Here is a 25747-nt window from a genome sequence, read left to right as displayed (position 1 = left end):
ACAGATGTCAGCCTGTGTATGGGGAATATTCCACAAGATTTGGCAAAGGAAAATAAAAACAGCCAACATTTATTGAGTACTTACTCGTCCCGAGTCAGTTCTAAGCACTTTACATAGTCACTCATCATATAAATACATATTAACTCCTCTAATCTTCACAACAACCCTGTGGAGTAGATAGTTTTACTTTCCTCTTTTAATAGCTAAGGAAACTCACTCACAGAGCTTAGGCAACTTGCCCAAGACCCCATGGCTAGTAAATAGCAAACCCAGGATTTGATCCAAGGCAATCTGGCTTAAAAACACGCACTTTCAACAGCCACCTCGTGAATATATTTATGTTTAGATGTGTCGGTTTTGATTTCAAAATGCACCATAAGAAGTAAAGTTGTATTAGTTAGCAAGGCTAGGTCATAGGAATGTTTTTGTTACGACAGGTTGGATGTTTTTGTTTTTCTAAGATAAAGCAGTTGTGCTAATAGGATTAAGCCACCCGTTCCTCTCAGTGGGCTAATGAGAGATTAGTCATGACTTTTGGTATAACAACCTAGGGGAGAGAAAACAGTAAGAGCTGGTCCTGGGGTGAAGGGTGGGAGGAGGGGGAAGACAAGGAGGTGGAGAGGTGGGGGTGAACCGGAGAAGAGCTAGGTGTAGATAGGACCCCGCCTGGTCAGGAGATGGGGCTGCCATGGTTGACAGATCCCTTAGGTTTGGATGATGACCCAAGATCCAACTCAGCCCTTTGACTTTCCCTGGAGCATTGACAGGGATCCAACTTCAAATGAAATCAACTTCACTGATTGCACATCTGCCAGCCGTCACATACATCTTGAAGGAGAGAGTGCCTGGACCGTGAGAATATCCTGCCCTGGGGCCAGGGATGTGAGAAAAGGGGGATGGATAAGGGTGCTACTCCATTCCTTATTCGTCCCACCTATTTCTTTCTTAGGTGCTTAGTATAAGAAATAATCAGACAGAAACATGTGGATGGGTTAGATAGGAAGAGGAGGTTTCCCCTGGGAATTCACAGAAGCCATTCCGCAGCACATTGGTATCAGAGGCGGGGTTGTAGTACCCTCTAGTGAACGCTGTAGGAACTTACACAATATCAGATTTGGGATGTGACAGACTGAGCTGGGCTAAATTCACCAAAGGCAAGATTTTTTACCAGGAGGATGGCCTCCGAAGTGTTTGAAAATCAGGCCCATAAGAGAACACAGTGTGGGGGCTGGGGCGGGGGCGCGTGCACACACACGTGTGTATGTGAGTGTGGGGAGCTGTGTGGCTTCTCCTAACTTCCAGAAGTCAGGAAATGGTTACAGAGGCAGAATGTGGGAGTAGCTGATGGCAATAGCCCAAAGATTTTACTTAAACATGCGAGAAAACCAAAGGCTGTGGAGATAGGAACTTTCCCCCTCTCTTGAAGTGGACTAAGGAAGGTGATTAAGTAAGAAAAGAAGGCACAGCCAGTAACTTTCCAAGTAGAATTGGATGCACGCCTGGGGTGAGTCTGGACATCAGTTAAACTGAGAAATACTCTGATTCCCACTGACCCTCTTGATTCACCAGGAACAGATGGGGGCCGAGAGATATCACAACCCCAGCGAATAAAGGGACGCTTTTGTCACAAGGGGAAAACAGAAGGGTTTAGGGGACAGAGCAGGTAAGAACAGATGAGTTACACGTTGCTTCTTAATGGTGAATGTTTTTGTCCTTAAATGTGTATTTAATTCCGTCTCCTTCTGGGAAGTTACTACGCTCCTAGTGATTTAAACCAAAAATTTTCTTTGATATGATTGGATTTAGAGCTGGTTGGGCAAAAATTAGTTTTGGGAGATTTAGAAAATATTCTTTTTGCTTGAATGCCTTAAGTATGTAAATAAATTGCTTTATTATGAGCCTAAATTTCTCCTGGTGAAACTGTCTTTAATGTGTTTAACTGGCCAAGGCATAATTTGCTTAACTTATGAACACAGTAAGATTTATCTATGAATTAGAGATGAGGAAAAGTTGATTTATTCTGGTAATGATGTTAAGTTTTTTGGTTTTGTGTATGCAAATAAAATATGAATACATTAGTTTAATAAACTTTTAATTGAAATCACCCACAAAGAAAAGTTTATAAATCATAAGTATATAGCTTAAAGTGTCATTACAACTTGAACACATGTGTGTAAACTGACTGTTTTAGTCTGCTTGGGCTGCTATAAAAAATACCATAGACTGAGTGGCTCAAATTTCAGATGTTCATTTCTCAGTGCTGGAGGCCAGGAAGTCCAAGATCAGGGTGCTGGCAGATTCAGTTCTTGGTGAGTCCTCTTCCTGGCTTGCAGAAGGTCATCTTCTTCTTGTGTCTTCACATGGTGGAGAGAGAACGAGCGAGCACACTCTCTGGTTTCTTCTTATAAGGGCACTAATCCCGTTATGGGGACCCCACCCTCATGACCTCATCTAAAGCAAATTACCTCCCAAAGGCCCCGTCTCCAAATACCATCACACTGGGGGTTAGGGGTTCAACATGTGAGCTTGGGGGATGCAAGCATTCAGTCCACGCAATAACCATCCAGTAAAGATGCCTCCCAAGGTGACCACGATCCCAACTTCTAACCCCCTGGAGTGGTTTTGCCTGTTTTTGAACTTTATATGGTTAGACTTATACAGTATATACTCTTGTATTTGTGAGATTCATCCACGTTGTTGTGTGTAGTAGCAGCTTGCTCATTTCCATTGTTGTATAGTATTCCATTGTATGAATACACAACAATTTATCCATTTGAGTTTTCTAGTTTTTGACTATTATAAGTAAGTCTTTTGGTGAACATACCTAGGATTGGAATCGCTGTCTCCTAGGATATGCATATGTTCAACCTCAGTAGATAGCATCAAACAGTTTTGTAAAGGGTTGTGACAGGTGGTGTGGTTCCCCGACTAGGGAAATGAACCCAGGGAGCCAAAATGCTAAGAGCGCTGAACTTTAACCACTAGGCCATCAGGGCTAGCTCAACGACACCCTGCTTGCTTTTAGTTTGCAATTTTCTTTTCTTTGGCCATAGATTCAAGAGGAATGAGTTTGTGTAGCATGTCAAAATTTACCAACAAAAGCCCAGCAGGAGCACACCTGTAGTTAATCCAGGGCAGGGGCATTGGGCTTTGCTATGGCAGGGAGAATGGACCTTAGGGGAGTCTGGGGGCCAGCTCCGTTGTGGGGACTCGGGTTTGGGCTCGTGCAGAGAAGGGGTTAGGGAAGCAGGAGCCAATTCTGCATTGGATGCTGTCAGGAAGCAGGGACACCTGATGCAGTTCCAAAAGATCAGCCTCCTGGGGGCACAGAGCAGTGTGGAAAAGGTAGAAAGTGGCAAGAGGGGCAAATGTTGCCTGTGGAGCCTCTCTAAAGTAACTGTTAGAGGAAGTGCTTCAGCCAAGTGAAAAATGAATGAGAAAAGTTAGCTGAAAAGCAAGGACAGCGTAATGCGATGAACGCAGCAATAAGCAACAAAACCAGTAACATGTATTGTTAAGTGTAAGTAATTAATGACATTGGGATGGCGGAAAGATTCTCAGATAAACTCTCATTAAAAGATATACGCTCATCATAAAAATTAATACAGAAAGTACTAAAAAATTTTTTTAGCTGCCCCAAACGCCACTACCCCAAAACAATTATCTTCAACGTATGTTGATCATCATTCTAGAGGCTTTCAATGCAAATATATAGAGAGGGCTAGATATAAATAATTTTATGATGCACCATGTGAAATAATTTCATATTAGGGATGTGCCAAAGTTTCGCTGCAAGCTTGGTATTTGGCTGACATCTGCTATTCAGCTGTGGCTTTGACTTCAGCCCTTAGAAGGTTAAATAGCCAAATATCTACTTCAGGATCGTTTCTAACATCTCTGAACTTGTGTGTGATCCATGATCAATAATGTGGAGATTTCCGTCTAATCTCATCAATATAACAATATCAATAAATTAAGCAAGCCATGTTATCTGGATTTATTGTTAATATCTAAATATTCACTTTCAAATATAGGCAACCATTCAAGATGTAACTCAGTGAAAATGCTTCTTGCTTTATATGCTGAAATTCTATCAATCAGTGGAACTATAAATGTATATTTAATATTTCACTAGTAGAATGCTGTAATAATTAATAATGATTTGAAAGTTGCTAATTATGTGTACAAAAACAATGACCAAAAACTTTCAAATAATTAAATGTGGAAATAGATGGACAATTTTTAAGAGAAGATATACTAACTAGGTATCTTTAGGAAGAACTTCATATTGCTTTAAAGTAAAAAACTATTTATAATAATTTAAATAATACAAATGAGAATACTACTGATCATATTTTATCATAATTCTAATTTTGGAGAATTGTTTAGTGTGATGGTATTCATGACGTTAATAAAAATAATCTTTAATAGATGTATTACTGCTCTTTATTAAAAGGTACCTCAGAAAAAATAAAAATACGAGCCACAAGCAAAGGATAAGATATTTGTAATGCATGTAACCAGCAAGGGATTAATATCTATGTAAATAACTACTATAAAATAATAAGAAAAAGAGAGGCAATTCAGTAGAAAAATTGACAAAAAATTGACAAAATGCTTAACTTTATGAATAACCAGGGAAATGTAAATCAAGACCAGAATGAGGTACTATTTTCATACATTTAGTTGACAAAAATTAAGCAGTATGACAATACTTTCTGAAGAGAACATTGATCAACGAGATCTCTTATACGTTAATGGTGGGTGTGCAAGTTGAACAACTAATTTGGAAAACAATTCAGCATTATCTAATGCTGTTGAATAATCGTGTACCTAGAAGTTTGACTCTTCAGTACATACCCAAGAGAAATTTTTGCCACGCACATCAGAAGACATATGACAAGAATGTTGCCGGTAACAATATCTGTAACAGCAAAAAGATGGAACAATTCAAATGCCCACTGACCACAGACTGGAGAGGTTGTAGTACGCTCACAGATGGAATACTACACAACAATGAAAATGAGTAATGTTCCTTTACATGCCACAACATGGATCAATCTCAGCAACATAATTTTGAGTGAAAAAGCAAGTCTCAAAAGACTACTCTTTTCATAAAGATCAAAAGCAAATAAAACAAAATGTTACCTTATTTGGGCATCTGCATATGTGGTGACCTCTCGAGGGAGGCATGACTCCTGGATAGGAGAGCAACGCATGGGTGGACTTAAGTTATTGATAATATTTTAGCTCTTGGGATGAGTGTTGGACTCATGAGTATTCGATATATTATTAAAAAAATAAAAACAAGAAATAAACCAGTAGTTCTCACTGTCTTACCCCCAACACTAGTAGGATCTTCATGAACTTCAAACCCAGCCAGGTCAGATGGCCAATCCCATTCCCAGGCGAGACTCCCGCACACTGGAGGGTCAGTTACTGCCACCGTATCTGGAGTGAATCGTTGTGTTATTGGTTAAGGTTCTTAGCTGCAGACCACGGAACCTGCAACACTCAGTTTAAACAGAAGGGGATTTAGTTCCAGGTATGAGGTACTGTGTAAAGCTGAATTTTGAGAGATGATGGATTGTGGCTGACGTGGGGTCTTGGATGATGCTGGTTATGAGTGGCACGAGGCTTTCATAGGCCAGGGTCCCTAGAATAGAGCCTGCTGTGGAGATTCTTGTTTAAGTGATTTATTGGAGGAGTGCTCTTGGGAGAAGATGAAGGAGGGGAGCAGGAGAGGACAGAGAAAGAAAGTTCGGCAAGGATGTGGATGTGGTCTCATCTGGAGACTGTCCTCGGCCTGGTTCCGAAGGGAGCATCTGAGCATGAATTGTATCATAGAATTGGCTCCCGTTTTAGGTGAGTAAAATAAGATAGCTCTTTGTTCCCCAGGGGAGTTGATCCCGATGTAGCTGAGGGATATTATTCAAAGAAGGAGCAACCAGCTCTCGTAGTGGCTGGGACTGGGCGCGCTGACCAGGGCAGAGCATGCACAGTGACTCAGTACCAGCCTGACCTCGCTGGGAGCAGTGGGGGTGATCTGGGAGCAGATCAAGATTAGATAGGGGGATGGAGGAGGGCAGCAGACGCTGGGGGAGCATATAGCAGGCTGTCTGTGCACCCTGGAAGCACAGCCTCAGTTCCTTGAGACCCTGGGGACTTAGCCTCATGCAGCAATGACCTCTCTTCCCCTTCTGGACACAGGAAGGACAGGCCAAGCCTTCCCCTTAGCTTCTCATTCCATCGAGTGCCAAGCATGTCATCACCCCACCCCCAGTCACCAGGGTCACCCTCCCTGTCTCTCAGGCAGAGAGAACTGAGACCTCTCTCTTAGCAACCTGCCCCCCTTCCCCATCCCTCCCCTCCACACCCTGTCCCAGCCTTGGCCTTTATCTTGGGCTCTGAGGGTGCTTGATTCAATGTGGTGCCTGATTCATTGGGTGATGGGTGCTATTTTCCCAAGCTGCCTGCCTCAGCCTGGAGTGGAACATTCTGACCTCATAGGAGGACGGACCAGGGGGCATTAACCCCTGCTCGGCCAGGGTGATTCTCTGGGGCCAGAACCCGGTGTTCTGAAGATCGTTTTCTCCAGGGCGGCACCAAAGGGAGCCTTGTGGAGGCTTTAGACTCCATATGCTTCATCATTCTCACCCAGGCCATCCAGGAAACACTTCATCTGAGTAGAAATAGCGTGTCCCCTGCCTCACCCCACTTCTAACACAATTGCCACCCTCTTTCCTTCTATCTGGACCTTCTGGGGTCACCGCTGTGTCATCACTAACCCAGTGGCCTCACCTATGCCTTCTGCACACATTTCCTCTTCCCCAGCAGCATGCCCCCCTCTCAGGGCCCAGTGCCCCCCTCCAGCAGAAATCTGTATGTTGATGAGCACCCACACAGGAAGTCAGAGCCAGCACACCCTGGTGGCAGAAGTTCAGAGGCTGAGACAGGCCTGGGTGGGAGAGATCTGGACATTCCGGTTCTCCCATCTTTCCAGCTGATGGAGAGTGGGCATCTTGGCGAGGTGGCGCTGGGAGCCTCAGCAGGGAGCAGAGCTTCTCTTGGGAGGGGCCTGGGCCAGAGGAGGCTCAGTGGGCTCTGCCCAGGCTAGAGGTCTCTCCTTCTCCCCTTAGCCCTCACCTTGGGGTGGGGGCTGCTGAGGGAAGAGCTGTGTCCATTTCCCTGGCTGCTTGGGTGGATCAGGGCACCATGTTCCGATCCAAAAGGCACCACTTCCCCCTTTCTCTTTCTGTGCCCTTGCCCAGCCTTAGCTCCTGCCCCGGCCTCAGTCAGTGCTTGTCCCTTCCTGGGTGCCCCATCATCCCTCACAACTGTGGCCACTGCCATCAGGGGCACCTCTGCCTCGGCAGCTTGTGGGTGGGAACTCCATGTCCTCAGCTGTCCCTTCTGTGTGCTGCATCTCCCACTCCATTTGACTTTCTGGTTTTATCGATTCGTCCTTCTTGCTTGCATTTTTAGCCTCCAAGTCTATCAGTTTCTATCTACAACCTATAAACATGCAAAAGCCTCTCTCATTAAAAAAAAAAAGTTCCCCTGGGGCTGGCCCCGTGGTTAAGTTCGCACACTCTGCTTTGGCGGCCCAGGGTTCAGATTCTGGGCACGAACATGGCACCGCTCATTAGGCCATGTTGAGGTGGCGTCCCACATCCCACAACTAGAAGGACCCACAACTAAAATATACAACTATGTACTGGGGGGATTTGGGAAGAAAAAAATGCAGGAAAAAAAAAAAAGATTGGCAACAGTTGTTAGCTCAGGTGCCAAACTTTAAAAAAAAAAAAGGTCCCCAAATCTCCCTCCACCACATGTCCTGCCCCACGATCTCCCTTCTCCCTTCTCCTGCATCTGCATCAGAGCCAAACCCTGCTGGATTACCAAACGGACAAAGCAAGTAATCGCACCATCAAAAAGCAGTGCAACAGGAACAGAAAAAGTCATTTTCAATGAAAAGTGGCAATAAATTAACTTTGCATTGAAAATAATTTAGAGAGGACCTATTTGAGTTTTAGCATACATTTAAGTTTTATGTTGTTTTGTATCACAGATAGGAGGGATGGGAACCCTAATCTTTTAAAGGTCTTAATTCGGCCCTGTAGCCAAACCTCTTCCTCACCTTTCCCTCTTCCACACTTTGTGGCTTCCGACACTATTGAGTTACTAACTGCTCCTGCCAATGTCACCGATGACGTTCACATTGATAAATCTGATGGACGTGTTTCAGGCTCCGCTGTGACCCTGTCAGCAGAAATCACCTCTAGTCTTGAAAAGCTCTCCCATGGCTTCTGTGACGCTGCTCTCACCTCTTAAACTCCTCTCTTTGTGACTTCCTCTGGGTTCCTCTTCCTCCCTGAAATGTTTGTGTTCGTCAGAGTTCTGAGCTGGGTCTTCTGCTCCTCTGTCCCTCTACACATCCCTGCTGGGCCGGCACCTCCACGCTCCCGTTTCAGTTACTATCTGTGCTTAGATGATACCTTAGCATAGCCGTAGCTCCTCAGCTCTGGACCTGTACACTCAACCACGCACTCTTTCAGGCACTTACATTCACTCAGTCTGAACTTGAGTTCTCATCTCTCCCCCAAAACCTTCCTTCTCCAGCATTCCCCATCTCAGTGAACAGCATTATCATCCGTTCTGTCCTCAAGCTCAAAACCATTCTCTCCCACATCCCCACCTACAATCAACTGCCAGGTCTATCCTGTTGATTCCATCTCCTAAATATCTTGAATTTACCTACTTCTCTTTAATTTCCGGCTACCATCTTTGTTCAAGCCACCATTATCTCTCACTTACACTACTGCAACAGCCTCTGAATTGGTCTCCCCAGTCTCTACTTGCTCAATCCATTTCTCATGCTGAAGCCAGTCTGATGAGGTTTCAATGATTCCTCATTGGCTCGGGATAAACCCAAGCTCCTTAGAGTGGCATTCCAGGCTTTCCGCTTTCTGGCTCCTGACACCACCTCAGCATTAGCTCTCCCCACTGTTTGCCACACACTTTCTGCCAGTGATACTTAACTACCTGGAGCATCCCCTCAGCCCCATGGCACAGGTTCTGCTCTCTGCTGCCTTGACTGCCCTTTTCCCTCCCCCCCTCCTCCTCTGGCTGTTCTTTTTTGGGTCAATAATAGCCAGATGAGAGATATGATGACTTGGACTTAGATGGTGACCATGGATGTGGTAAGAATTGGTGAGATTCTGGACATACTTTGAAGGCAGCTTCAACAGGACTTGTTGATGAATTTGGAAGTGTGGGGAGAGAAAAAGAAAGGAGTCCAGGATAACTCCCCAGGTTTTTCTTCCTTTTTTGGCTGAGTAACTAGAAAAAGTGAGTTCCACGAACAGAGATGGGATTATAGTGGAAAGAGTGGGTTCAGATGGGAAGATAGGAGTTCAGTTTCGGAGGTATTAATGGAAATGCCTGTTTGAAATCCAGTTAGGTACATGAATCTGGATTCAGGGGTCTGATCTGAACTGGAGTTGTCAACTATAAGTCATCAGTGTGGAGGTGGAATTTAAAGCCACAAGACTGGATGAGAACACGGAGGCTATACGGTAGATAGAAAATAGAAAAGGCCCATGAGCCTCCAACATTAAGAGGTTGGAGAGATGAGCCTCAGAAGGAAAAGACAATGATGTAGGAGGAAAAGCAGGAAAATGTAGCATCCTGAAAGCCTAGTGGAAAAGAGATTTGATGGAGGAGGAAGCAGTCAACTGTGTCAAAGTTCAAGTAAGCTGAGGTCTGAGAACTGACTGCTAGATTTAATAATGGGAAGGTCATTGATGATGCTGACAAGAGCAGTTCAGGAAACGGGGTGGGCAAAATCTTATGGGAGCATGTCCAAGAGAGAAAGGACAGAGAGGGGCTGGAGTTAGGTAGATAGACAATTCTTTCAAGGAATTTTGCTGTAAAAAGATACAATAAAGCAGGTGAAGTAGGGTCATGGGTGGTTTTTTTAAGGTGGGATAAATAACAGTCTATTATTTTTGCATATTTATGGGACCGATCCAGTAGAGAGGAAAAGATTGATGATGCAAGAGAGAAGAAATATCTGAAGAACAGAATCCTTGAGAGATTGAGAGAGGAAGGGACTTCTTCCCCAAGCAGGGAGGTTGGTCTTACACGGGAGCTCTTCCGAGCTACTCACCGGCTTCCTCTCTCCTTCACTCCACCCCAGTGTCTGCTTTGGAGAGGTCTTCCTGACTGCCCTTCTAGAGTGGTGTTACCCATCACTCTCTGTCCTTTTATTCTGCTTTACTTTCACATCTTGTAATATTATATAACACATTTCTGTATTTTCTGTCTTCTTTATTAGACTATAAGTCCTGTGTGGGAAGAGACTTGGTCTTGTTCACTACTGTAACCCCAGCACCCAGAATAGTGCCTCACTCAATAGCTGCCCAATAAATATTTGGGAATGAAGGGACAAATGAGCCTTCCCCCCATGCCCATTGCAACACACTCAATTCTCATTCCTTATTTTTATTCCATTCTTCTATAACCCACGTCTCTTCCCATTCTCCTTCCCCATTCACCCAAGAAAATATTCAGTCCCATCTCTATTGGCATCACCATCGTTCTCATGCCATCCTCCTGCCATACTATCCTCATCCGGTGTGTATCCATCCTCATCTCACCTACATCTTATCTTCTTCATTCCCCATCTTAATTCCCCTTCTAAGCCCAGTCTCAGCTCCATTCCCACCAACATCTCATCTCCCCATCCTGATTCCATCATTATGGCTAGCCTCATCCTGTTTCCGTTGCCAATATCGCCTGTTTCACCTCTCTCCTATTCCGTTCTCTTGCCATCAACATGCAGTCTCCACCTCCATCATCATCACTTCTCCATTCCTTTCTGCCATCACCATCACCACCCAATCTACCTCATCACACTGGGGAAGGAACATGGCTTTATGTAGTGTATTGGTTAGAAACTGCCAGAGCCATGGTTAATACAGGCAGCTGCGGGAAGAAAGACAGATGGAACTGCTTCTTCTCATAGCGACTTAGGTAAATATTAACAAGCGTATTTTATGAACTAGCACTATTCCAGACAATAAACATAATAAATGACTTTCTGGAATTTTCTAAAATGTGTTTTACAAATATTGCCATTATCACAAGCCTTGGGACTAGGAGTTCCAAGCCTGAGAGATTAAGAAAATCTCTGTGGTAAAAACAAGCCATCTTCTCAGGGGATCCTTTTCTTCTTAATTTCCAATGTCAGCAAGCATCAGGAAAGTGTCTGAAGTTATGACAAGAAACAGAACAAATTGAATTTCGCTTGGGTCTTCAGTCTCTGCCCCAGCCTGACTAGTCAGCTAACAAGGCTTTTTCTTGCTCACTGGGTTATAAGTACTCTGTATCCTCTTTAACTTATCTTCAAAATAATTATCAGCCCAGTACCTGAATAAATAAATATTTTCAGCTTCTTGAGATTTTTGTCCTCTCTTTATAAATTCTTCCCCCCATACCAATTTGTGGGCTAGAATTCTCCTCTAGTCAAGGCTGGACAAGAATATGTATATATTCCAATGAATGAATGAATGAATGAATACCATATAGAGATATTATAACAACTATATATTATTATAATTAATTAGCATATAACTAGTTAATGTCACATGTTAACAAAACCATTATTCCCAATATAACTATGATTCCTTACGTAATTTTATTCCTAGTTCTCTTAGTAAGATACCAACTCAAGATCATAGATCTCAATTCTCACTCTGGTGTTTGATACTTTTCTTCTGGAACTGTCTGGAGTGTACAGTAGTGTTCTTTACCAATGAGGGCACAAACTCCTTTTTTCTTGGCTAGAATAAAATCAAGAGATGTGAATTTGCTACCATTACTGTTGTATACAAATTTGACTTAAAAGAATGTTTATTTGAATCAGGATCTAATAAATGTTTCTAAAGTAGGGATATACTGTCATCGAGATCAAGTACACAGAGTCCTTGGGGCTAGTCACTTTCTCCTCTACATAGTGTTTGGTTAAGCATCGTTAATTTAACGATCGCCTCTGAGAATCTTATTTTGTTCAAGGTCCATATAACTAAGACCTTTCAGAATGACACATTTTTTCTATTTTCTTATAAATTATGAAACAAAACTTTGTTGCATTCCCAAGAATAATATAATAAATAACAATACTATAGGGAATAATATTGCATAAAGAATGTAAGGCATAAATGAACACCAGTGTACCCATCATCCAGCTTGGGAAGTAGAGTCTCGCCAATAGTTCTTGTTTGTTTGTTTGTTTGCTTTTTCATTAAAGATTGGCAACTGAGGGGCAGGCCCGGTGGCACAGTGGTTAAGTTCACACGTTCCGCTTCTCTGTGGCCCGGGGTTCGCTGGTTCGGATCTCAGGTGCGGACATGGCACTGCTTGACACACCATGCTGTGGTAGGCCCATACATAAAGTAGAGGAAGATGGGCACGGATGTTAGCTCAGCACCAGCCTTCCTCAGCAAAAAGAGGGGGATTGGCAGCAGATGTTAGCTCAGGGCTAATCTTCCTCAAAAAAAAAAAAAAGTAAAAAATATTTTATTTTTCCTTTTTCTCCCAAAGCCCCCCAGTACATAGTTGTGTATTTTCAGTTGTGGATCCTTCTAGTTGTGACATGTGGGATGCCACCTCAGCATGGCTTGGCAAGCAGCACCATGTCTGTGCCCAGGATTCGAACTGGCGAAACCCTGGGCCACCGAAGCAGAGCTCATGAACTTAACCACTCGGCCACCAGGCCGGCCCAAGTTTTTCACCATCTTGATATCTTTTGCTGAATAGAAGTTTACTTTAATTTAGTCAAATGGTCGATCTTTTCCCTTGCGGTTGGTGCTGTAGATGTGTTAGGAACACAAGGCCATGTAGCTATTCTCTTATAGCATCTTCTAAAAGCTTTATGGTTTTGCCTTTCACATTTAGGTATTTATGTAATTATCAATTTATTACTTCTCAGCTCCAAATCCACCCTTCTTTGCCCTGCTTTCTAAGACTGGAGCTGGACCTCATAAACCATTGTCCTTTGTCAACTGACGCAATACCAGGTCTTACCAGAAGAGGGTGCTGGAGAGACACTGCAAGAGGAGGGTCCTTTCCCGGTTCTGATGCTTTTCCTTCTTGGCCCAGTGGCGTGGCTGCCAGTAAATGGCTTCTTTGCCATCAGGTGGATCGCTAGGGGGTTTTGCTAGATCCCGACAGGTGGTTTCGTAGCAAGTTTCACTGCACCCCAATGGGAGGTTTCTTGCCTGCCAGCCCTGGTCTGTGGCACCTTGTCTCCCATCCTCTCCAACCAGGTCTGCATCTCAGCCTTTGGTGGGCCCCTCGTCCCAGTTTATTCCTTTCTTGAGAACTCTGCCTTAGCCGTGGAGGTGGTAGCTGCTCCCTACATCTGCTATGCTCGATTATTTTGAGTTCTCTGTTTCTCTAAGTAATTAATCCTCTTGTAACAAGTTAATAATTATCTATACTAAATTTTCCCATTCAAATTACTTATGCGGTTTCTTTTGCCTGACTGGACCCTGACTGACAAAGTATTTAATCTGTCTGGAAATGATTTTGTGTATGGTATGAGTAGGAGTCCAACGTCCCTTTTTCAATAGATAGCCAGTTGTCTTGGCACCATTTAGTGAAAAGACCATATTTCCCCCATTGCTCTTCAGTGACACCTCTGCCATTTACTAACAGTCCACATGTACTTGAGTCTGTTTCTAGGATGTATATTTCATTCTGTTTTTCTATTTGTCTGTGCCTGCACTAATGCCTCCATCTTTTAATTATCATATTTTATAATAAGTCTTGGTACCTAGTAAAGCATATCCTTCCACCGTTTTCATCTTCATCAAAATTATGTTGGATTTTCATGAAATGCTTTTTTCTATCTTTTTTTTTTTTTGAGGAAGACTAGCCCTGAGCTAACATCTGCCAATCCTCCGCTTTTTGCTGAGGAAGACTGGCCCTGAGCTAACATCCATGCCCATCTTTCTCTACTTTATATGTGGGACGCCTACCACAGCATGGCTTGCCAAGCAGTGCCATGTGTGCACCTGGGATTCAAACTGGCGAACCCTGGGCCGCCGAAGCGGAAAGTGTACACTTAACCGCTATGCCACTGGGCCAGCCCCACTTTTTTCTACTTTTAATGAGGTGGTCTTATATTTTCTTTAGTCCATGGTGAATCACATTTATTGCTTTTTAAATGTTAAACTCTCAATCTGTTTTGTTGTTGCTGTTTCTGCTGACTCCATCTCATGGTGGTTTATTTTCCCATGTGGTAGATTTTATTTATTCTTGTTTGTTCATATTTGGCTAAACTTAACCTTTAGATTAAGATTATATAAATTTGGGGCTGGCCCTGTGGGCTAGTGGTTAAGTTTGGTGTGCTCCCCTTCAGTGGCCTGGGTTCAGTTCCCAGGCGTGGACCTATACCACTCATTGGCAGCCATGCTGTGACGGGGACCCACATACAAAATAGAGGAATACTGACACAGCTGTTAGCTCAGGGCAAATCTTCCTCAAGCAAAAAGAGGATGATTGGCAACAGATGTTAGCTCAGGGCGAATCTACCTCAGCAAAAAAGCAAACAAACAAAATAAACCTTATATAAATTTGAACCCCAGACTCACGAGAGGTCACGTTCATGTTTCAAATTTCTCTGGGGAAGCTATTATTATTATTATTTTCACTCAAAGTCACAACAGAGACAGGTGGGTTTTTCTTATATAGGCCCAAGACTTGCACCCATTTCCCATAGTGTCTATTTACCACAAAGCTGTAGGTTTCTGGTATAGGCATTTTCCCCGTGATAGCCTAGCTTCCATGTTGGCATATCACCAATTCCACCTCTTTGTGTCTATTTTAAGCCCCTGCAGATTTTCCACATGTCTTGATGTTCTAGCAAAGTGTATAAATATATATTTGTTGAAATTTATCCAGTGCCAGTATATTTTTAAGCAGAGGGCTTTTCAAAATATCTAGTGAGCCATACTGCTGGTGGCAGGAGTCTTTTTGTTGTACTATCTTCTAGAATGTTATTACATGTGACGTTACCAACTTGTTCTCAAATGTTAGATAATTTTTCCTTTTTTTTTTTTTAAAGATTGGCACCTGCGCCAACACCCATTGCCAATCTTCTTTTTTTTTTTCCTTCTCCCAAAGTGCCCTGGTACGTAGTTGTATATTCTAATTGTGAGTGCCTCTGGTTGTGCTACGTGGGACGCCACCTCAGCATGGCCTGAGGAGCGGTGCCATGTCTGCGCCCAGGATCTGAACCAGTGAAACCCTGGGCTGCTGAAGCAGAGCGTGAGAACTTAACCACTCAGCCACGGGGCTGGCCGCTAGATAATTTTTCTTAATGGACCTGGCAACACCATATATTGGGAAAATTAATGTCCAGAGCTTTTTCATTTCAGTTATTTCTCCAAGATTCTATAATTTTGCTTAGGGGAGTGACCAAAAGTGGTGAATAACTAGAATAATATCCCTGTAATCACATACACCAGACTTATTCCTTGGGTGCCAAAAGTAAGCTCAAGTACCACGATAAAATAGTCGCAATAAATGATCACCAACAGTCTAACTGGGCAATTGAGCACCTGAGTAGTGGAAGATTAAGACACAGTGATGTATTGAATTCAGGGAAATATCACAAGGATTAATACAACATTTATTATAATTATATTGGCTACTGGCCACAGGAACTAATCCATTTTGAATGAAACATCAAAACCCTTTAATGGCGATGGCTATTTGTGGAAAGAGAATGGATGTATTGGAAATTACACTGGGGACAGGGTGCATTTGCAGGGTTTTATTGGTCCTACGCCAGCAGCAATCAGAAACAACTTTTTTTGCATCTCCAGCCTTCAAAAGTCTTCCTAGAGGCAGGACACTGGGATCGTGAGTGGCCAATGAGAACTGATCCAACACCTGGAGATATGAAAGTACTTTATGAACAGAAGGAATAGTTTAAGGAAAGTGTTATATTTTTATTCTTGGATTTTTGACACATAAAAGTCATACAAGAGTAATCAGACAAAGGCCCATCAATCATTTTGAAATTTTAAAAAACCTTTTAGGGGGCAGGCCCGGTGGCACAGTGGTTAAGTTTGCACACTCCACTTTGGCGGCCCAGGGTTCGTGGGTTCAGATTCCGGGCATGGACGTACACTACAGTCATCAAGCCATTGCTGTGGCAGCGTCCCACATACAAAATAGAGGAAGATTGGCACAGATGTTAGCTCAGGGCCAATCTTCCTCAAGCAAAAAGAGGAAGATTGGCAACAGATGTTAGCTCAGGGACAATCGTTCTCACCAAAAAAAAAGAATCTTTTGGGTAGTCCTTTTCTCTCTGGAGTGGAAGATCCTTTTCTCTTTGGAATGGCACCTTTTCTATCCCTCAGAAGCAAGACTCAAAACCAAACCAGTGCATTCAGGAGGGACACTGGGACCACAGAAGTGGTGACTGCCTGGTGGAGCTGACCTCATCATTTGGTCTCTTCACCAGAGAAGAGGGGACCAGCACACTTACTGTGTCTTTAAATTTTTGAGGTAAGAATTGAGCAAGTCTTTTTTTTTTTCTTTGTCGAGTGGAAAACAGTTGCTAATTTGCCTAAGCTTTTTTCCTTGCAGAGGACAGGTTAGTGACAGAATTATTCTCTTTAAAGTTGTAACTTCTTATGTTACTCAAAAACTGGCTCACTCCCAGCCTTCCTTGTTACAATAAGTATCATTTGGCACCCAGAGAGCAAATAATGAGTCAATATAAAATAGCTACCAAGTTGTTCTTAAGGTTAAAAGTTCATGAAATAGGAATAAGAAACTGCCATGCCCCTGGGGCAAACGTCTTCTGAAGGTGGGAAGCCTGGACCAGGATATGTAGGAGGTTAGCACAAGCAGGGACGGTCCCTGCCAGTGAAATTCAAGTGATGCTTCTTTCCTCTGATGAACTTGAATGTATAGTCGGTCTTCAGCTCGTCTGTCATAGCTCAGTTTCACCAGGGTGACTGTGTAGTCTTCTTGTTCCTGTGAATAGAAAGTTTTGACATACTTCAGTATTGCTTGTAATAATGTAGCAAAATGCCATTCAATTCATAAACATTTTCTAAGCAGATGGCCACTGGAAGTGTAACGGGAAGTTTCGTGAGCCTATCCAGCCCTTCTGTTGGCTATAGATCTCGTGATCTTGAGAATTATGGGCGAGACAGCAGACCATTTTGGCCCATACATTTTGGCCAATTTACTTTCAAAATCTCATTTTGGCTTTCTAGCATCCTGAGTGAATTGTGGGTGATGGAAGCAGTGAAAGTATTAGTGTCAGAAGGCTTTATACACTTCCTTTACAATTTGATCTGAAAACTGAGGGCCCTTATCACTGTTGAAGGATAAAGTTACCTAAACCTGGGAATGAAGCTCTTCAAAAGTCTTTGATTAATGGTGACTGTGTAAGCCTTTGCTCATTGCTGAGTTTCTTTCTGTTCTACACACATACATGAATTACCAAGGCATAACCAAATGAACAACATTTCTTTGCCTAGGTAGAAATAATCTAAATGTATACAAATGTCCTCTAGGTGGAGGATGAGCTGCTCGTATTTATGGGCAAGTTGGCATTACTGTTCATTCATTCAAGGAATATTTATTGAGCACTTGCTGTATACCAGGCTCTGTTCTAGGTGCTGGGAATAAAGTGGCGACTAAAGAAGGTGAAAATTCCTTCCTTCATGGAGCTCGCATTCTAATGGGAAGACAGAAAAACAACAAGGAAGAGAAGTAAAGTATGCATTATGTTCGGTAGTAGTCAGTGTTAATGAGAAAAGTAAAGCAATGAACAGAGATAGAAAGTATGTATGTGGCAGGTGGGAAGAGGACTACAATTTTAGATGAGGTGGCCAGGGCAGGGCTTCACTGGGAAGGGGGCCTTTGAGTAAAGCCAGAAGGAAGTAAGGAAGCCATGTGGCTATCTGAGGGATGAACATTCCAAGATTATGAGTAATAAATTCTATACACCTAAGTTCCATTAAGAAAGAGAGAAATAGTCTAAGGCATTCCTGTCATTAGAGTTCTGGGAGATGAGGAGGAACCAGTAAAAGTTTAACGGAGGTAGGGAGATAAACAGACGATTATGTTGTTCTGGAAATCAAGTAAAGAAAATGTGTTCAAGGAGGAGAGAGTGACCAACTCTGTAAAATGCTGCTGGTAATTGAGTAAGAGGAGGGCAGAGAGTGGGCCAACTCTGGAGGAGCAACAGAGGTGAAGACCTGACATAAGTGACTTCAGGGGAGAGAAATTGGAGATAGTGAGCAGAGACCATTCTTTTGAGGGATTTTGCTTTAAAGGAGAGCAGAGAAACAGGACAATAGCTGGAAGAGGGAATGAGGTAAAGGGAAGGCTTTGCCTTTCTGTTTTATGGTTTTTGGGGTTGGGAGATAACGCAGCATCTGTGAATGCTGATGGCAGTTATCCACTGGACAGTGAATATCGATGCTCTAGGAGAGTTAGAGAAATTGCAGGAGCAAAGTGAGGGCAGAGACAGCCCAGGAGAGAAAGCAGAGTGCTTGTGGATAGATGCTGGGAGATTGGTGTATTTGATAGAGGGAGCTGTGGAAATTCTCTCCTGGTGGCCTCTATTAGTGAAATAAGAAGCAAGGTCATCAGCAGGGAGTTAGGACGGAAGCTGTATGAAGAGGGAGGAGAAATAATTAACCAAGAGAGTAGGAGAGTTAATGGACTAGAAAAAGGTAGAATAATTGCTAGGAAGTTAAGTGCCCACTGGAGATAAGTGGTCATGAATTTAAAGTGGTTCAGTCAACATAGTTGCTTTTAGCCATATTTGGCAGCATTGACGTAGACAGAGAGTAGCTGGGAGAATTGGATTTCGCCAAGGTTTGGGTTTTACCAAGCAAGTCATACAAATTGAGATCTGGCCAAGGGAGTTGAGGGTGTTTGCAATGGTTAATTATGACTGATTGTGGAATTTAAACCGGGTAAAGAAGTGTGTTAGTCAGCTCAGTCTGCCATAACAAGATACCACAGGTTGAGCAGCTTAAACAACAGGCATTCATTTTCTCACAGTTCTGGAGGCTGGAAGTGCAAGATCAAGGTGCCAGCAGGGTTAGTTTTTGGTGAAGCCTCTCTTTCTGGCTTGCAGACAGTTGCCTTCTTGCTATGTCCTCGCATGGCTTTCCCTATGTGTGTGGACAGAGAGAGAGATCTCTGGTGTCTCTTCCTCTTCTTATAAGGACACCAGTCCTATCAGATTAGGTTCCCACCCTTATGATCTCATTTAGTCTTAATTATCTCCTTAAAGGGTCTGTCTCCAAATACAGTCACATTGGAGGTTAGGACGTCAACATATGAATTTTGGAGGGACACAATTCAGTCCATAACAGGAAGGAAGGAAGTAGATGTGGGGCTCTGGGACAATGAAAAGGTGGTAGGATTAATGGACTGTAGGTAATGGTGAGACCAAAGGATTGCTGGATTTGGAGTATTAGAAGCTGTGAGCTGGAAACATAGGAGGAGGTGATTGGAGAGTGGGGTGTATGCAATTGGGATTACAAAGAGGTTGTAATCATTTGTAATGACAAAATCTAGGGTATGACCATGGGAATGAATGGCTGAGGTAGATGGATGAATAGACCCCCGGAGGAGAGGATGCCAAGGAACTGAGAGGCCAAGGCATTAGAAGGGACATCTCTATGCATACTGAAATTACCAGGAAGTATCACAGGAGTAGTGATGCAGAGAGTGACCATAAGCCAGGTGTTAAAGCTTCAAAGAAGGAGGAGAATAGCCTAAGCTAAAGAAGTGACAGCAGTAAGGTGGGACTATGTTGGGGAAAATTGTAACATAACCAATTATAAGTCTCAGAAGATATTTGCAATCCGTATTACCAACAAGGGTGTCACAGATTGAATCTTCCGGAAGCAGATGCTGAGATGGAATTTGAGGTGCAGGAAGTTTACTAGGGATCAACAGTTGTGACAGGAAGGAGGAGGACCGGGCAGAGGAAGACCTTGAACTATGATGCAAGTCCTACAAAGCCAGCCGGGATCTCGGGAGCAAATATTGCACATCAAAGTGTTCAATGTTAGGCCAAAATAGCTGGATCTTTAGATCCTGCACCACCACCCCTCTCCCCGACCCCCCATTTGTAGATATGGATTGCACTGGGAAGTGTCTGACCTTGGGCAGACAGCTCTCTGCAGATGTGGCAGAGCCTGAAACAGCTGACAGCTGGAGGCTGTTTGCCTAACGCGTTCCCTCTAGCTGGAAAACAAGTTCTTCTTGAAGGGGCATCTGAATGGTGCGTCTCTGTGTCTACCACAAAGAGACCCATATTTCATTTTGCATATATAAAGAGCTCCTACAAATAAATAAGAACTTCTGAGTTGCTAAGGATAATAGTGGCTGCCTAAATCTGAACCTCTTCACAATCCAAACAGCAACATAAAAGAGGGGTCATAAAATTATGTACTATGGGCTGAGCAACTGTTTTTGTAAATAAAGATTTACCGGAACAGGGGCCGGGCCAGTGGCCGAGTGGTTAAGTTTGTGTGCTCCGCTTCAGCGGCCCAGGGTCTTGCAGGTTGGGATCCTGGGCACGGACATGGCACTGCTCATCAGGCCATGTTGAGGTGGCATCCCACATGCCACAACCAGAGGCACTCACAACTAGAATGTACAACTATGTACTGGGGGGCTTTGGGGAGAAGAAGAAGAAGGAAAGAAAAAGAAGAAGGTTGGCAACAGTTGTTAGCTCAAGTGCCAATCTTTAAAAAAAATTGTAAAAAAACCGATTTACTGGAACAGAGCTAAATTCATTTGTTTAAGCATTGTCTTTATGGCTGCTGTCATGCTGCAATGACAGAGTTGAGTAGTTGTGACAGAAATAATATGGCTTGCAAGCCTAAAATATTTACTATCTGGCCCTTTAATAAAAATTTTGCTGACTCCTGATATAGAATAAGAAAAAACTAAGACAAAACCTATACTCTCAGCATAACTAGATGACAGAGAATGCCGACACTTCAAATTGCCTGTAAGTAGAAAAATAAACACCAAATCCCAGTGAGAGCTTTCACGATCCTATTGCAAACCTTTGTGGAGAACAAGGGCAGCCTTGGAAAAGCTATAGAAGAGAAGGGGGGCAGCTAACAGCAGGTCAAAGATTGATCTAAAATCACCGCCAAGTGAAAAAATCCTGAAAAAGAATCCTTGTAGATCAGAGCACTGACCACAGGAAGAGATGTAAAAAGGCCTTGCAGGACTAGGGGAGAAATCTGAGAAAAGTGATGCTCCCAGGGGAACAGAGTACAAAAAAAGAAGGGAGAGGTATCCTTTGGAGATTAGATGGTGAAGAAGAAAATAGTCAAAAGAGAAAAATGTAGGACCATGCAACACAAAACAGAACCAAAAAAATTGCAGAATAAAAAACTCCTATCACACACACACACACACACACACACACACACACACACACACAGAGACATCCATTAAAGTACTTTTCAAACTTTTTGGTCTCAGGACTTTGTTATACTCTTAAAATTTGAGTACCCTGGAGAGTGACATCAGCATCATGGTGGAGTTAGCTGTTCCCTTAATCTCTCCCCACTAAGGTACAATGAAAAGGACATTCATTAACCAACAGAAGATATCTGCACAACACAATGGACATCTGAGAGATCCATGCAGCTATACTCTGAAGGTGGAGTACTGGATCCCCCAGGAAGCAGTGGAATGAGGTTAATTTATCTTCTCCCTCTCCCCAGGGGCAGGAATCTGAGGCTGAGGACCTCAAACAGGGGCTAGCACACAACTCTGAGAGGAAATGGAGGAAAAGGCAGCCCTCTGCAGGAACACTGCACACTGAGCTGGCTCAGTCACACTGCGGGTACCCCCACCAAGGTGAGCAGCCCAGGCAGGCCACCAGTGAGTGCAGAGTGGGAGCATGGGCAGAAAACAAAGTGCCCCCTCCCCATCTCGCCTGGCACATCAGCTCAGCCAGTTGTCCAAGACAGGGGATCTGTGGAAGAGTGCCTGCACCTGCGTGCATGAAGCAGCAACGGCCAGTGGGCAAATGCAGACAGGCCTTGTTAGCACAGCTTCCAACAGATAGGCATAAGTGCCAGCAGGCATGGCAGGCTCAGAAAACACAGCTCCTGCCCCCCACCCCCAAGTGGTGGCAGGTGGAATCTGTGACCAGATACTACCACTGTGCACCAGCAAAGGTCCAACCCATCAAACAGCATGAAGAAATACACTAACACACCAGACCAGAAGGAAAATGACAGGTGTCCAGAAATCAGTCTTGAAGTCACAGAAATTTACAGTCTAAGTGACAGAGAACTCAAGATAGTTATCATAAAGAAACTCAAAGAGTTATAAGACAACTCAGGAATAAAATTAATGAGCAGAGGGAATTCTTCACGAAAGAGATTGAAACTCTAAAAAAAATCCAAACAGAAATGCTGGAGATTGTGACTGCAATAACTTAGATGGGGAAGGGGAAAGGGATGGAAACTGCTTAGGCTAAGGAGATAAGAAGCTATCAGAAAATGGACCACCTCATCTATGAGATCTTGTATACAAACATCATGGTAACCACTAAACAAAAAATCAGAACAGAGACACAAATGATAAATAAAGAAACAATTGAGAAAACCGTCATAGAAAATCACCAAACTGAATTGGCAGAGCAAAATACATGGGACAAGAAACAAGGGAAATACAAAACAACTAGAAAACAAGAGATAAAATGGCACATTAAGCCCTCATATATCAATGATCACTCTAAATGTAAATGGATTGAGTTCTCCAATCAAAAGAGACAGAGTGGCTAGATGGATTAAAAAACAATACCCAACAACATGCTGCCTCCAGGAGACACATTTCAGCTCTAAAGATAAACACAGGCTCAGAATGAAGGGATGGAAGATGATATTCCAATCAAATGGCAAACAAAAGAAAGCAGGTATTGCAATACTTATATCAGACAAGGCAGACTTTAAGATAAGAAAGACAGTGAAAGACAAAGGGGGCAGTATATAATGATAAAAGGACATTCCACCAAGAGGACAAAACACTGATGAATAGATATGCGCCTAACATAGGAACACCAAAGTACATAAAGTAACTATTAACAGACCTAAAGGGAGAAATTAATAACAACACAGTAATAGTAGGGGACCTTAACACCCTGCTTACATCAATAGATAAATCATCCAGACAGAAAGTCAACAAGGAAATAGTGGCCTTAAATGAAACACTAGACTAGATGGACTTGATAGATATATATACATATATAGAACACTCCATTCAAGAACAGGAAAATACACATTCTTCTCAAGTGCACGTGGAGCATTCTCATAGATAGACCATATGTTGGGAAACAAGGCAAACCTCAATAAATTTAAGAAGATTGAAATCATATCAAGTATCTTTTCTGACCATAATGTTATGAAACTAGAAATCAACTACAAGAAAAAAGCTGGGAAAGTGACAAATATGTGGAGACTAAACAACATGCTAATGAACAACAAATGGATCAATGAAGAAATTAAAGGAGAAATAAGAAAACATCTGGAGACAAATGAAAATGAAAATACATCATACCCACTCATATGGGATGCAGCAAAAGCAGTCCTAAGAGGGAAATTCATAGGAATACAGGCCCACCTTAACAAATAAGAAAAATCTCAAATAATCTTAAACTGAACTTAACAGAATTAGGAAAAGAAGAACAAACAAAGCCCAAAGTCAGCAGAAGGAGGGAAATAATAAAAATTAGAGCAGAAATAAATGAAATAGTAACCAAAAAAGCAGTAGAAAGGATCAATGAAATTAAGAGCTGGTTATTTGAGAAGATAAACAAAATTGACAAACCTTAAGCCAGACTCACTAAGAAAAAAGAGAAGTCTCAAATAAATAAAATTATAAATGAAAGAGGAGAAATTACAACAGATACCACAGAAATACAAAGGATTATGAGAACACTATTAAAAACTATGTGACACAAATTGGACAATCAAGAAGAACTGGACAAATTCTTAGACTCTTACAACCTCCCAAAACTGAATCAAGAAGAAACACAGAATCTAAATAGAGCAATCACAAGTAAAGAGATTGAAACAGTAATCAAAAGTCTCCCCCAAAATAAAAGTCCAGGGCCAGATGGCTTCTCTGGAAAATTCTACCAAACATTCAAATAAGATTTAATACCTATCCTTCTCAAACTATTCCAAAAAATTGAAGAAGGTGGAATGCTTCCTAACTCATTTTATGAAGCCAACATAACCCTGATCCCAAAGCTACATAAGGACAACACAAAGAAGGAAAATTGCAGACCAATATCATTGATGAACATAGATGCAAAAATCCTTGACAAAATATTGACACACTGGTGACAAACTGGCCCAGTGGCACAGCTGTTAAGTTCACACTCTCTCCTTCAGTGGCCCATGGTTCACCAGTTTGTATCCCCCAGGTGCAGACCTATGCATTGCTTATCAAGCCATGCTGTGGCAGGAGCCCCACATATAAAATAGAGGAGGGTGGACATAGATGTCAGCTCAGGGCCAATCTTCCTCAAAAAAAAAAAATTGACAAACTGGACCTGGCTCCATGGCCAAGTGGCTAAAGTTATGTGTGCTCCATTTCAGCAGCTCCAGGTTCAAGGCTCCAGATTCTGGGCATGGACCTACTCCACTTACCAGCCATGCTGTGGCAGTGTCCCGCATACAAAAGAATAGAGAAAGATTGGCACAGATTTTAGCTCAGGACTAATCTTCCTCAAGCAAAAAAAGAAAAAAAGAAGAGGATTGGCAACAGATGTTAGATAAGGGCAAATCTTCCTCAGCAAAAAAAAAAAAAAAAAGGCAAACCAAATACAGCAGTACATTAAAAGGATTGTACACCATGATCAAGTAAGATTTATGCCAGGGACACAGGGATGGTTCAATATCTGCAATTCAATCAATGTGATAGACCACATTAACAAAAACAGGAATAAAAATCACCTGATCATCTCAAAAGATGCAGAGAAAGCACTTGACAAGATCCAACATCCATTTATGATAACAACTCTCAATAAAATGGGTATAGAAGGAAAGTATCTTAACATAATAAAGGCCATTTATGACAAACCCATAGCCAACATCATACTCAATGGTGAAAAACTGAAAGCCATCCCTCTGAGAACAAGAACAAGACAAGGGTGTCCACTCTTATTCAACATAGTACTGGAGGTTTTGGCCAGAGCAATTAGGCAAGAGAAAGAAATAAAAGATATCCAAATTGATAAGGAAGAAGTGAAACTTTTACTGTTTGCAAACAACATGATTCTATATATAGAAAACCCTAAAGAATTCAGCAGGAAACCATTAGAAATAATCAACAGCTACAGCAAAATAATAGTTGCATTTCTATACTCTAATGACAACCTAACAGAAAGAGAACTCAAGAATGCAATGCCATTTACAATCACAACAAAAATAATAAAATATCTAGGAATAAATTTAACCAAGGAGGTGAAAGACTTATGCAATGAAAACTATAAGACATTATTAAAGAAATTGACGATGACATAAAGAAATAAATAGATATTCCATGCACATGGATTGGAAGAATAAACATAGTTAAAATATCCATACTACCTAAAACAATCTACAGATTCAATGCAATCCCAGTCAGAATTATTAGGGAAATGCAAATC

Source organism: Equus quagga, chromosome 5 (assembly GCF_021613505.1).
Source record: "Equus quagga isolate Etosha38 chromosome 5, UCLA_HA_Equagga_1.0, whole genome shotgun sequence".
In the NCBI taxonomy this organism is placed as follows: domain Eukaryota; kingdom Metazoa; phylum Chordata; class Mammalia; order Perissodactyla; family Equidae; genus Equus; species Equus quagga.
Note: the sequence above shows the minus strand (reverse complement) of the source record.